The sequence below is a fragment of the Giraffa tippelskirchi genome, chromosome 4 (assembly GCF_054371585.1).
Source record: "Giraffa tippelskirchi isolate mGirTip1 chromosome 4, T2T-mGirTip1v1.2.pri, whole genome shotgun sequence".
NCBI lineage: Eukaryota > Metazoa > Chordata > Mammalia > Artiodactyla > Giraffidae > Giraffa > Giraffa tippelskirchi.
In genome coordinates, this window is record NC_137278.1 from 75,715,055 (window position 1) to 75,727,595 (window position 12,541).

At 41.3% G+C, this 12,541-nt stretch overlaps 1 protein-coding gene across 15 annotated transcripts in view; it reads right to left on the reverse strand.

Annotated features, from left to right (window-relative positions):
- The window catches only part of PPM1B (protein phosphatase, Mg2+/Mn2+ dependent 1B), a 93,758-nt gene extending 88,397 nt beyond the window's left edge, over nucleotides 1–5,361 (reverse strand). For 9 of the 15 annotated variants that reach the window (XM_081591923.1, XM_081591930.1, XM_081591927.1 and 6 more), the window contains exon 1: nucleotides 4,939–5,361. The gene's annotated coding sequence lies outside the window, so the exon portion shown is untranslated. Of the gene's footprint in view, nucleotides 1–3,014; nucleotides 3,118–4,794 lie in introns of all 15 variants that reach the window. The other 6 variants (XM_081591935.1, XM_081591941.1, XM_081591920.1 and 3 more) reach the window with 3 other exon arrangements.
- Nucleotides 5,362–12,541: the final 7,180 nt, after the last annotated feature.

A 12,541-nucleotide genomic window follows, 5' to 3' on the forward strand; every position in this document is an offset into this window, starting at 1 on the left:
AAGGGCCACCTGTGTTCAACAGATAACGCCAGTTCGTTAACTCAAGTATTTTAATCTGAAGAAGGAAAAACTCTTTGCCAAGACAAGTTTAAGCACCTATGAGTTATATGAACACTCTTCGAGTCTCCTACTCATAAGAATATCTATTAACCATCCCTTTTCAAGGTTAGGAGTACACTTATACACACCTACATCAAGAAAATGCCATTATACTTAAGAATCAGTAACATTACTCTCAAGCTTTTAAAAGTGCTTTGAAATCCTTCAGTTCAGTTCAGTCGCTCAGTTGTGTTCGACTCCTTGTGACCCCATGAATTGCAGCACGCCAGGCCTCCCTGTCCATCACCAACTTCCGGAGTTTACCCAAACCCATGTCCATCGAGTCGGTGATGCCATCCAGCCATCTCATCCTCTGTCATCCCCTTCTCCTGCTGCCCCCAATCCTTCCCAGCATTAGGGTCTTTTCCAATGAGTCAACTCTTCACATGAGGTGGCCAAAGGATTGGAGTTTCAGCTTCAACATCAGTCCTTCCAATGAACACCCAGGACTGATCTCCTTTAGAACTTCACAAATTTATCAAACCTACTTCTCAGGGATGTACTATTTATCAAACAAAATCTACACACCCGGCTTTTTTTCTTATATAACAAATTCAATTATACCTAATGACATAACCACATTTGACAAGTTTTCCATGAAAAAGTTTTTCATGTTTTTCATACAAATGCACTTTTCATTTACTACCAATTTTGAAGTGGAGGTCATTCTACAGAGATTAAAAACAGAGCCAGACACAGGTCTGATCCTTCCTAAATGACTACGAGTAATTGGTCCCATCTCTAAAAGTGAGACAAGTTCCTCAATATTAAATAGAAGTCTTCCAATGTTTCTCTCTCCTCTAAACATCAGACCATGTTTTAATCGATCTTCTTTTTGTTCAAAAGGATGCAAAGCAAATTTTCCAACTAGTATGTCTCTAAACGTTAAGATCTTTAATTTTCAAGAAATCAATTTAAAGCCAAGAAACATAATCTTGATATTTCAACAAACTCCAAAAGAAAACTCTGAATCCATTTTCACATAAGTTTACCACTACACTTACTAAGTCATAAAAGCTTTAAATTGACAAACTATGCTTTAAATGTTACAAACCAATTAAATGTTTAATTATAAGACGTTAAAATGCTACACTTGACTGTTAAACTACTGGGTTCCAAAGTTAGATAAGTTATTATGAAGTACACATACGTTACGGTATAGAAGAAGTGGTCAGAAGCTAGCTGTAGAAAAAGAAAAAAACTTGAGAAATTCCATATCATAACAACCATAACTCAGAGCAAAATGTTTATGTCTGTTATTACCATTAAGGGTAGAAATAAAACACTGAAAACTTGGGGGAAAAAAGGTATAAGCTACCATATGTATTTGTTTCCTAGGTTGCTAGATGATATTAAAAACTAAATCTTAAAATCATCATAAAGTCTGATAAATGAAACTACAGTAGACAGACTACACTTTTGAAAGTTTTGTAATTTTAGCAAGAATTCAGTGAAGACTTAATTTTATAACACTGATTCGACTACTTGATCAAATCATTCTAAACGGTGGTGGTTTGGGGACAAACCAGAGAGAACACTGAAAAGTGTAACTCAAGTCAAATATACACAAGGAGGTTAAATCACCTTACAAATATTTCATTTGAAAAAAGATTCCAAAATGGCTAATCAGAGACATTAGCATACTTAAATTAGTTTAAAACACTGAAAGTTATTTTATTTTAAATCAATGTTAAGTATCACCACCTAAAACAAGAATAAAATAAAATGGATATTGAACTCCATGTATCTTTTGCTTCTCCTATACTTGTGAGGTCAGCGGCTAGAAGCTGATGACAAGCTCTGTCATTCTATAAATTTTATGACAATCAAAGCAGAAACTATAAAAATCAATACTTCCCAATCTACAATATGTTATCTTGACTGTTAAGTTTGAGTACAGGATAGCAAGATGGGCAGTAATCTAGATTACACTTCTGGGGTTTTCTCAGTTTCCAGGAATCTTATCTCAAATCACCAATTAATCAATCCTCCTAATTCACAATTCCAATAGAATATATAAGATACATTCTAAAATTAAACTTTAAAGTTGCTAAAATAAATTCAGTATTTAGTTTCAATCCAAATTCTGAAATCAGCTCACTAAGGAAAAATTAAAAGAATCAGCTACAGTATGAAAAAATCATTGACAATCCATATTCCCCCAAATCCTCTTACTGCTCATTGTAATTTTAAACCAAGTATTACTTGAAAATGTTGGAATTTGAAAAACTTGTACTCTCAGAACTCTGAAACTGTCAGTTTTTTTGTCAACTAATTTCTGCTTAAAATTAGTGAACTGTGAAAGTCATATTTCACAAAAAAGTAAAATACTATGAGCTTTATTTTAATAAATTAATTTTATTCACGCTATTAATATCTTATGAAGGACTACTATAGAGTTAGGATCATACTATTTTATTACTTTCTATGTTAGATGTCAAAAAATATTTCTAAATAACTACATATAGTATACAAATATTCATATAATGTAGACAAAATGTGTAACTAACACCAATGAGTGTGTGTGTGTGTGTCTGTGTGAAGGGGGAACATTCACTCCCAGTATCATGTGTAATGAATGTTTACCAATCCACCTACAAGGACATGTTTGCAATTCTTCCATTATAGGTTCAGCCAATTTTTAATGAAACACTGTGACTGCTAAACAATCCAATGGCAAATTCTACTGTTCCACGAATGCCAAGAGTCTATCCACACAACATTTTAATTCAAAGGACTCCATGAAAAAATTGTGTAAGAAAATAAACTGTCGATGAGAGCCACTTTTTCTGACCTTGTCAAATTGTGAACGAGGTGTTCTTATTTTAGACACTATCCCACTTCTTCAAATGATGTATTCTTAAGGGATTTGATAATTACATGTGAATTACTAACATAAAATAGTATTTACTGACCTAGGGGACAAACTGAAAAGGCTTCCACTTATCCCTCAAGTCTTTACAGAAAATCAGACAGCCAGTATAAGAAAACAGGTGTTGAAAGCTCTGTTGCTCACATCTAAGAGAAGAATCACAACATGAACAAATCTAAAGGATAATGTCCAAGAAACTGGGGAAATCTTAACAATGATTAAAGATCCAATAGAAATACTATTCCATATTGACAATGCAACATAAAGAAACACTGCAGAAACTGGTAAGACTTTATGAGAGCAAGAATAAATGATGAGAAAACACAAACGACCATTAAAAAAAAATAGACAAAGAAGCCACTGAGAGAAAGCACAGTAAAAATCAGGATTATCCCTGAAAATCTGTTGACTAACAAAATCTGTTCAAATACTAAATAAAAGTGCTATTGAAACAACCCATTGTCCATTCAAGTAGCCTACAAAATTATTCCTTTAATAAATTACCACTATTCAATAGTGTAATTTTACCTATATTTTTTAAACGGCTGTACACTTGGAAAAGACTACTATAATAATAATTAGAATAACCTGCCTCACTATTTATTTAGAAATGCACTATTTAAAAGTAGGCCAACAATAGTAACTTTGCTATTGCACAACAGAAAAAGTAAATGAAATAATGTCTATTATTTATATCTACTATGTCTATCAGTGTTGGTGGCATACTTTTCCATCCACTGGAACATATTGGCTTGCACTATCTACCCTGAACAATTTACCACTTCTGCATCAGTAGCGCAAATAAAATGAGTTCCTGTGTTAATCCCGCAGTAAACCTCGGTAATTCTCACATCACAGGAGTTGTAAACGATTGTTAACCGAAAAAGAATGTTTTTCCTAAAATAGCTACATAACACTGAGACTACTCAAATTCCTAAATAATCCTTTTTACAAGACTCCCGCCAACTTTATTTTGATACATTAAACATGTGGAGCCTATTTTAAAAGGTAGTTAGCAGTGCCTTCATCAAAACAGTTTCCTAGTTGTTGTTATGTCTTCTTTCTAAAGTTTCCAAGTTGTTTTTAAGCCAACTTGAATACTGATGAATGTGAGTCGCTATTAAACGCTTAAAATGGGCAAATGTTCTAGAGCTAGTCAGTCTGACATTGGAGGTCATGCAACTTGAAAAATGAAATAACTACTTCCAACACTCACTGAGCTCTTCATTTTTAAAATAACTTCAGGGCTATTTCCACACTCTGCATTTAATAACACAATTTTTAAAAAAGGATGTTAGGCTCAGTTAATTAAAAAACTGATCTGCCGCTTAAAACTGGTGAGTCTATTCAGATTTGGAATACTGACGATAGTAGCTTCACTGGTAAAAAGACAGACATCCGAAAAAGACTGCTGGGCAAGGCAGGGAAGGAAGCCCGGAGTCGGCTGAGAAGAGAAAGAGAAACGATTTAAAGTCACTAAGGAAAAAGGAGGTGGTGAGACGCAGAGACAGAAGAGCGAGAAAGAAGATTTAACAAGGAAGTGAAGTGGAGCGTAGAGGGCAGAAGCTAATGAGGAAACAAATGGGAAAAGGTAGTGTTTTCATATAGGCATGCACCAGGAAGGAACGAGTTAAGGCCTGGAGTAGCCCCAGTGCTTTCAGATGATAGAGATGCTCGCAGAGAACAGGAACAAGCCGTTTACTTTCAGACGCTGAAGCAAACTAAAATTCCCGGCCCCGAGCCTCTCCCAGCCTCGGCCGAGCGCGGAGGCGGCGGCTTGGGGAAGGGGCCTAGCCAGGAGCCAGGCCCGGCGTACCGCTCACCCGGGCTCCGCGGCCCAGGAAAAGAGGCGAGGATTAGGCGAGCAGAGATCCCAGCCCAGGCTTGGCGGCACCCCGAAAACGGTCCGGGGCCTCCGCGGTGCCCGCGAGCCGTTTCCCCTTCGGCGGGTCGCCCAGCGGCCTTACCTGGGGCGAGGGAGGGAGGCGAGGTCTAGGGCGTCCGCTCGCGACCGCCGCAGAGCCCCCCACTGCTGCACTCAGCCCAGGCTTCCAACGGAGGCGCGACCCTGCCTCAGCCGCCGCTTCCCGCTCGGGGTCTCGGCCACCGCCTCCGCCGCCTCCGGGGCTGTTTACACCCTCGGGCCCCGCACGCCGCCGCCGCCGCCGCTGCCGCCTTCTCTCCACCCTAGCGCCGCTGCCGATTCGGCCGCCGCCACCTCCTCCGCCGCAGCCTCGTCTCTCTGGAGCATCTTCCAGCCACCAAACCCTGAGAAACAGAGACTCCAGCCGCGCCGGCAGGAAACTCCCCCGCAACTGCTAGGGGGACGAGGCGGTCAGAGCACCGGCGGCTTTTCCGCCATTGAGCAGCAGCCGCTCCGCTCCTTCTGCAACCCCCTCCCCGCACCCTGTCCTTCCCCGCCCCTCGGAGAGCCCCGCCCCCACTCCCACCCATTGGGACGCCGCGCGGCCTCTCACTGAAGCCGGTTGGCTGGCCGGCCCGTCAATCACCGCCCTCCCAGTCCGGCAGCCCCAGTACCTCCGTCCTTAGTTTTCCCCGCCCACAAGGCCCCGCCCCTGGGTTCTTCATTTCCCATTGGACACAAGTGACCATCTTCAATTGGCAAGGTCGGCTATCCATCAAACACCGCCCACTGAGTGAAACCCAACCCTTCATTACCCTTTACTTCATTCAGCCCCGCCTCTGCTATGCCTCCCAGACGTCAGGGACCAACCCACCCTAACAGCCATAAGTAGAGACCGTCGTCAATCAAGTAACGCCCACCTGCGCTCTGCCTCTCAGAGCGCAGACCCGAGCGATTCACTTTTCTTATTGGTCCAAATGGTGGCCCGAACTTTCAATCATTGGCTTTCTTTACATGTCTGTCACGGAACCAATTTCCAAGTCCGTCACACCGGCTTTTTTTAAATAAACGCGCAAAAGGCGGGGAAGTATTCGAAAAGTGATTGGCTAGTCCTCCTAAACGGTCAAACCCAGAGAGTCTGTGCGGAGGCTTTTCATTCTGTGAGGACCGTGCCCCTTTATTTTTGACCTCTAAGCCTTGCGTAAAACAAACGCCATAAAGGAGCCAATGGGCTGTCCAATTATAGGTGTGGAGGCCTAGTCCCACCCGGAATTGCAGGGGGTTCGCTGCTGATTGGCAAACAAAATCCTACTAGGCCCTCATTGGAAGATATAAACGCCTCTCTTAGACGTAGAGACGAGAAGGATGGCGCAGGAGAGGACAAGAAAGCGATCCAAGGAGAGGCGGTTGTTTTGCTTTAGCCAGCGGGTGGGGCGCACGCGGGAGAGGGAAACTCAGAAGGCAGGGCTTTGGGGGAGGTGGTGCGGGGAGGAGAAAGGCCCGGATGTTCCCTAACAATGAAATCATCGCCGACCAATCAGAGCAGCTGCATTGAAATACCTGCATGACCTGTCCTCATAAGGGAAGAGAAGGAGTTAGAGAGCGGGAAATTGGGGTGTCTGGAGAGGCCAAGAAGCGATGTAAGAAGATGAGACAGGTGATTCCTTCGGAAGGATTCTGTGCTGTTGCTGCTGCTAAGTCGCTTCAGTCGTGTCCGACTCTGTGCGACCCCATAGACGGCAGCCCACCAGGCTCCGCCGTCCATGTGATTTTCCAGGCAAGAGTACTGGAGTGGGGTGCCATTGCCTTCTCCCTCTGTGCTGTTAGGGGTTATTTTTATTCCTTCTAGGCCGGCACAGCCTGGCATTCAGCCCTTAGCATTTCCGTGTTTTGTTTCTTAGTCAACATTGATTTTAGAAACTGTTGGCCTAGTCTTTGACATTCGTTCCCTCTACGGTTATTGAACGCCTGCTATTTGTCAGGCCCTGTACGTAGAGCTGAAGTACAAAAATAAAGTATAAGATGATGGTTGCTGTAACTGAAACATGATAGAGATGGTGATGACCAAAATGATCTTTCCTGTAAATTTACAGAGGAAGGCTTAATGCAGGATTAATCTAGAATGAATGATTCAATAAGAGGATGAGAGAAGTGGACATAATTCTTCCAGCAACTGAATTAGACTAAAAGGTGCATTCGTGCGTGCTAAGTCACTTCAGTCATGTCTGACTCTTTATGACCCTGTGAACGGTAGCCCACCAGGGTCCTCTGTCCATGGGATTCTCTGCTCCTTCCCCACCCCCAACAAAAAGACAATTAAAATGTAATGAAGATATTCTAATACCTTAAGTTACTTTTTTTTTTTTCCCAATGAAAATGCCCTGAAAGAGAATTTAACCTTTGTTCATACTTTGGTGTAAATTGGTTTGGGCAGACAGTTAAGCTAAGACCCAAAACAATGTTACTCAACTTAGGTGCTGTCAGTGTTTTGGGGAGAAAGGCAGATTTAAGAATAGGGTGATTGTCCTGGCCATCCTGAGGATAGCAGAAATAGAGGCTTGATTGCCATTCAGATTTCTTAATCGACTCAAGTTTGTGTAAGGATAATGTTTCTTATAGCATGATGGCTAGACCACCAGCATCAGAATCACCTGGGGAGCAAATTCTTGGGTCCACTCACATCTCTAATAGCAGGGACCCTGGGAATAAGACAAGTGAATTTTTAAACAATTCTCCCAGGTAATTTTTAGGCACTCCAGTGACTGGGGTAGCATAGGTAATGGAAACACTGTAAGTTAAAACTCAGTTTCCCTACTTTTGCATGTTGGGAAGAAAAATAATAAGAAACAAAGAAGTAGCCCATTTAGATTTTGCCTTTCTCTTGTCCCCCTCGTTATCACTATAGGATCATACAGTTCTCAGGAAATATTTCTTAAATGACTTATAGAATCTATTTCTTTAAATCATACTCCTTTGCCTGACATGCCTTATATAGGGGTAAGGGAATCTTGAATCCCAGCTTCCAAAATAGGAATCATGCTAAAGATCCTACAAATGGAAACATCTCAGGACCCTTGTCTTGAGAATCCAAGCAAGAGCGTCAGAGAATTTTCTTGGTTTGCTTGATTTCCTTCTCACTTTCCCTTGGTTGGCCTCAAAATTAATACAAAGCACAATCATTTAGGTGGGCTGATGATTGTCCATCATTCCTTCTTTCAGTCAGGAATAAGGATGTACTTTAAAAATAAGGATGTACTGAATACTCTTCTAGGTGCTGAGAATACAAGGATCAAAAAGATTTTAAGTTAACTTTGTTATATACTTTAATTAAAACACTAAACCAATAGGGAAGGTCCAAGAAGATTCACAAAATTGGTGTGTATCATCAGTAACATATGATGTGTCATTGAGTATCATCACAGTGGGCTCTGTTAAAAACTAGCTATGTGGCTTCAGCTAGTAACTGAGCTCTTCAGCTAGTAAACAAGCCTCGGTTTATTCTTCTGTAAAATAGGAATCATAACATCTTCTTCCCGAGTCAGATGAAGAGCTTTGGGCACTCTTAGTAATACAAAGCACTCCCCAATACATAATTTTAAATAGAAATAATGGTAAACGTAATGTAGAAAAGGTCCTGATTTTTCCAATGTTGACTGTAGTACTCTCAAGCTCTTTTTAAATAAGACATCAGGTATCAATTTTCTCCAAACAAATTGGATGCCCCAGTTTTGCTGGTGCACTAAGCCCAGCCTTGGTAACCCAGTGCTGCCTACTTCATGTGACTTTTAAAGATTAAACGGAATATGGTACATAATAGCACCTAATGTAATGCTTGTCACAGTTGAATCAGAATCTTTATAGAGAAAGTCTATAAAGAATTTTTTAGGAGAAATTTAGAAGAAATTTCATTTATTCGTTCAGCATATTTATGTGCCTCTTATATGCAGATACTGTAGTCTCTGACAACGAGCTTCAGTGTCAAACTTCAAGTAGTCTCATCTGATCCACTCCCTTCTTAACCACTGAGAATAAATGTTCCACTAATAAACCTGTTTTCTTCACTTAAGAAAAAATTCACCAGCTCCACTCTACAAATATTTACTAAACATTCACTGTGAATCACGTGCTGTGGTAGATGATGCGTATTGCTGCTTATGGAATTTATTAACTGATATTGTGGTTATAATAAGAATTATATATTCGGTCTTCATCCCTAGTTTCTGGCACAGCGCTTCTAAAACCTTTGTAGTTTCTTAATAGGGGTGACAGGAGAATTTTTTGTAATTCATAATAAGCCCCTTTGAACCCTACCTGAATTTAAGCTAATGAGGTAGTTCCTGGAGAATGGAGGCTGGTTGCTGGAGGAATCAACCATGTAACGAGAAGGTTAGAACTTTCAACTTGACCTCTGGTGAGGAGAGAGGAGCTGGAAATGGGCTTAATCACCAGTGGCTAATGAATTAATCAATCCTGCCTACATAATGAAGCCCCTATAAAGACCCTGAATGACAAGTTTTGGCAAGCTCCTGGGTTGGTGAACACATCAGGTGCTAGGAGGGTGGTGAGCCCCGAGAGGTCATGTAAGTTCACACCCTTCTCACGTAGCTTGCCCTATGAATCTCTTCCATTTGGCTTCCTGAATTTTGTTGCTGTTTTTTTTTTTTTTTTTTGGCCTCGCCAAGAAGCATGTGCTATCTTAGTTCCCTCACCAGGAATAGAACTCATACACCCTACATGGGAAGCACAGAATCTGAACCACTGGACCGCCAGGGAAGCCCCTGGCTGTTTCTGAGTTTTATCCTTTATCAAAAGCAGGTGATAGTGCTTCCCTGTGCGCTGAGTTCTGTGAGCTCTTCTAGAAAAGTATCAAACCCAAGGAGGGGGTTGTGGGAACTCCTGATTTATACCTAATTGGTTAGAAGTACAGGTCACAACCTGGAACTGATGACTAGCCCCTGAAGTCAGGATTGGTCTTACAGGACTAAACCTTGAAAGCTGTGGGACAAAACCTTGAAATCTGGGGGATCTGTGCTAACTCCAGGTAGTTAGTGTCAGAATTGTATAACATGACGAAAACAACCCACACATTTGGTGTCAGAAGTGTGGTGAGTAAGAGTAGGAAAACAAGTTTTCCCTTTTATTGACCACTGCCACTTTCTTAGAAATGTTCAACTCTGACATTCATGAATCCACAATATTGTTTCTGTTGAAAGTATTTCTCAAACAATTTCAGAGAAGGACTTCTTAGTACTGAGGCTCTTTTATCCCAAGGTATCTGGGAATTTAACAAGAATTGGGCTATATGTGCTAAAAATTATCTTAAAAATCCAGAGACTTTTGCCCTCTACCCCATACTTAGCACTAATTTTAATATTAAAATATTGTTTACAATTCATATTATCATGAGGGAAAAAGTCTTTTCTAAAAACTGTATTGTGTTGGTTAGAAATGTTTGACTACAACTAGCAGAAAACTTAAACAGAGGCTTAAATAACTGGAGTGTGTGGGGTGGCATTTTTTTCACACAAGAACTTTGGAGGTGACCAGTGTCCTTGCCTGGAGAATCCCAGGGACGGCGGAGCCTGGTGGGCTGCCGTCTATGGGGTTGCACAGAGTCGGACACGACTGAAGCGACTTAGCAGCAGCAGCAGTGATGTCAGGGTCAGTTTTTCTACAATGATCTTATTGCCCCAAGATTGCAAGATGGTTCCCGTGTCTTCATAGTAAGATGCCCAAGTTGAAGGCAGTAGGGTGTGAGGGAGTTACATGACCACCCTCAAGTGCAAGGGAGGCCAGGAAATTAGAGAACTGTGAGGTCAGAGTTGATTAGAGTAGAGGTTCTTAAACTTTACAAGTATCTAAATCCCCTGGAGGACTTGTTAAAATAAAGATTCTTAGGCCCGACCCCTAGAGTTTCTGATACAGTAGGTCTCAGGTAGGGCCTCAGAATTTGCCTTTCTAACAAGAGCCCCCGAGATGCCACTGCTGCCAGTCTTGGGACCACATTTTTGAGAACCACTGATTCAGGCTAATCATGATCTATTGCCTGGCATGGGCACACTGCTGCCCAGAGCATTTATAAATAGTTTTGCAGCTATGTTTCTGTTTTATCTATGCACAGATGAAAGTAAAATCAAGCAGAGACAAAACCAAGAAATCTCTGCAGACATCAGTAGGTTGTCAAGGCTCCCAGCCCTCTCTTTCCCAAGCCATTAAAGACCTTAGGCCCTGAGACACCAGGGCTTCAGAGCTTTCTAATTTCCATTAAAAATCAGGTGGGTTGGATGCCATGGGTAATACTTTAACTGAAGTTTATCCTTAAGGTCATGTAACTCTCATAGCTTGCATTAGTCAGAGTCTGGCAAGAAACAGATGGTGCACCCAAATTAGGAATTTTGAGGAGAGTGTAATAAAGGGAATGCTTTCAAAGGTGCAGGCAGGGTAGAGATAAATCATAAAATCTAATCCCCTCAGGCTAGTAATAGGGAAACATGGCAGCACCTCTGTGCCTGAAGGGATAAGAGTGGGAAGGGCTTGCAGAAATCTGAACCTGAAAAGTGTTGTATGCAGAGGGTCTGACCTGTGGTGAAGGACAAGTGAGCCCAACCTCATTCTCCTCCCACTCTTTGCTCTCACACAGGTGCTACCCATGGGCCAAGCCCAACTAGAGCCTGTTGACATTATCCATGTAGGTCCCAGTACAAGATGGAGAAATGGAGGGACAGCTGGACATCTGGAGGGACAACAAGAGATATCCAACACATGTATTTAAAGACAACAAGCACATGCATATCATTTATTTCTAGTTATAGAACTTGTCTTTTTCCATAGTTGAAAATTCAAATCGTAAAACAAGAAAAATGTCAGAAGAAATCCTTAACTCAAAGATCTCAAAGTGAGGTCTCAGGCCCCTGAGGGTCGACAAGGTCAAAACCATTTTCACAATGATACTAAGATAGTATCTGCCTGTTTTACTCCTGTTCTTTCACCAGAATAAAGTGGAGCTTTCCAGGGGCTATATAACAGGTGCTATTGCAACACAGTGAATGCAAAAGCAAAGGCAGACCCCAACCCACTTTTATTAAGCAAGAGTTGAAAAAGATTTGCAAAAATATAAGACAATGTCTCCTTCCTCACTAATATTTTTGTTATAGGAATAATAACAGTGAAAATAAAAGTGATGTGTCACCAAAAGTGCTATTTATGTGAACATACAAATTGATAAATATTTTTAAATTTCTCAATTTTAATTTCTGTACAAGAAATGTTCATAGATATAACCCACAGAGACAAAGCTCTTTGGGTACTCAATAATTTATGAGGGCCAAGAGATAGTGAGACCAAACTGAGAGCTACTCTAAATCATATTCCACCTAGGGCTAGCTCCAAAAGCCAGCCAGCTTTAGTCAGTATAATGAGCTAAGGAGGAGGATGGGAAGAAGAAAAAGATGACCCAGAAGGTAAAATGCCTTCCTCCCTTATCTCCCATCTCTTTTCTTCCCCTTCACCTATTTTTAGGCCTTTTCAGATTTCCTCTCCCTATTGATTCCCTGTAGTGCTTTGCTCCTGCAATCCTAGACTACTTATCCTATTCTATCTCATATTTTAATTATTTAGGTAATTTATTGTTCCAACATGCTTCTCTGTCTGAAGGACGTGTTTGAGCACGTGCGCGCGCACACGCACACGCACGCACACACACACAC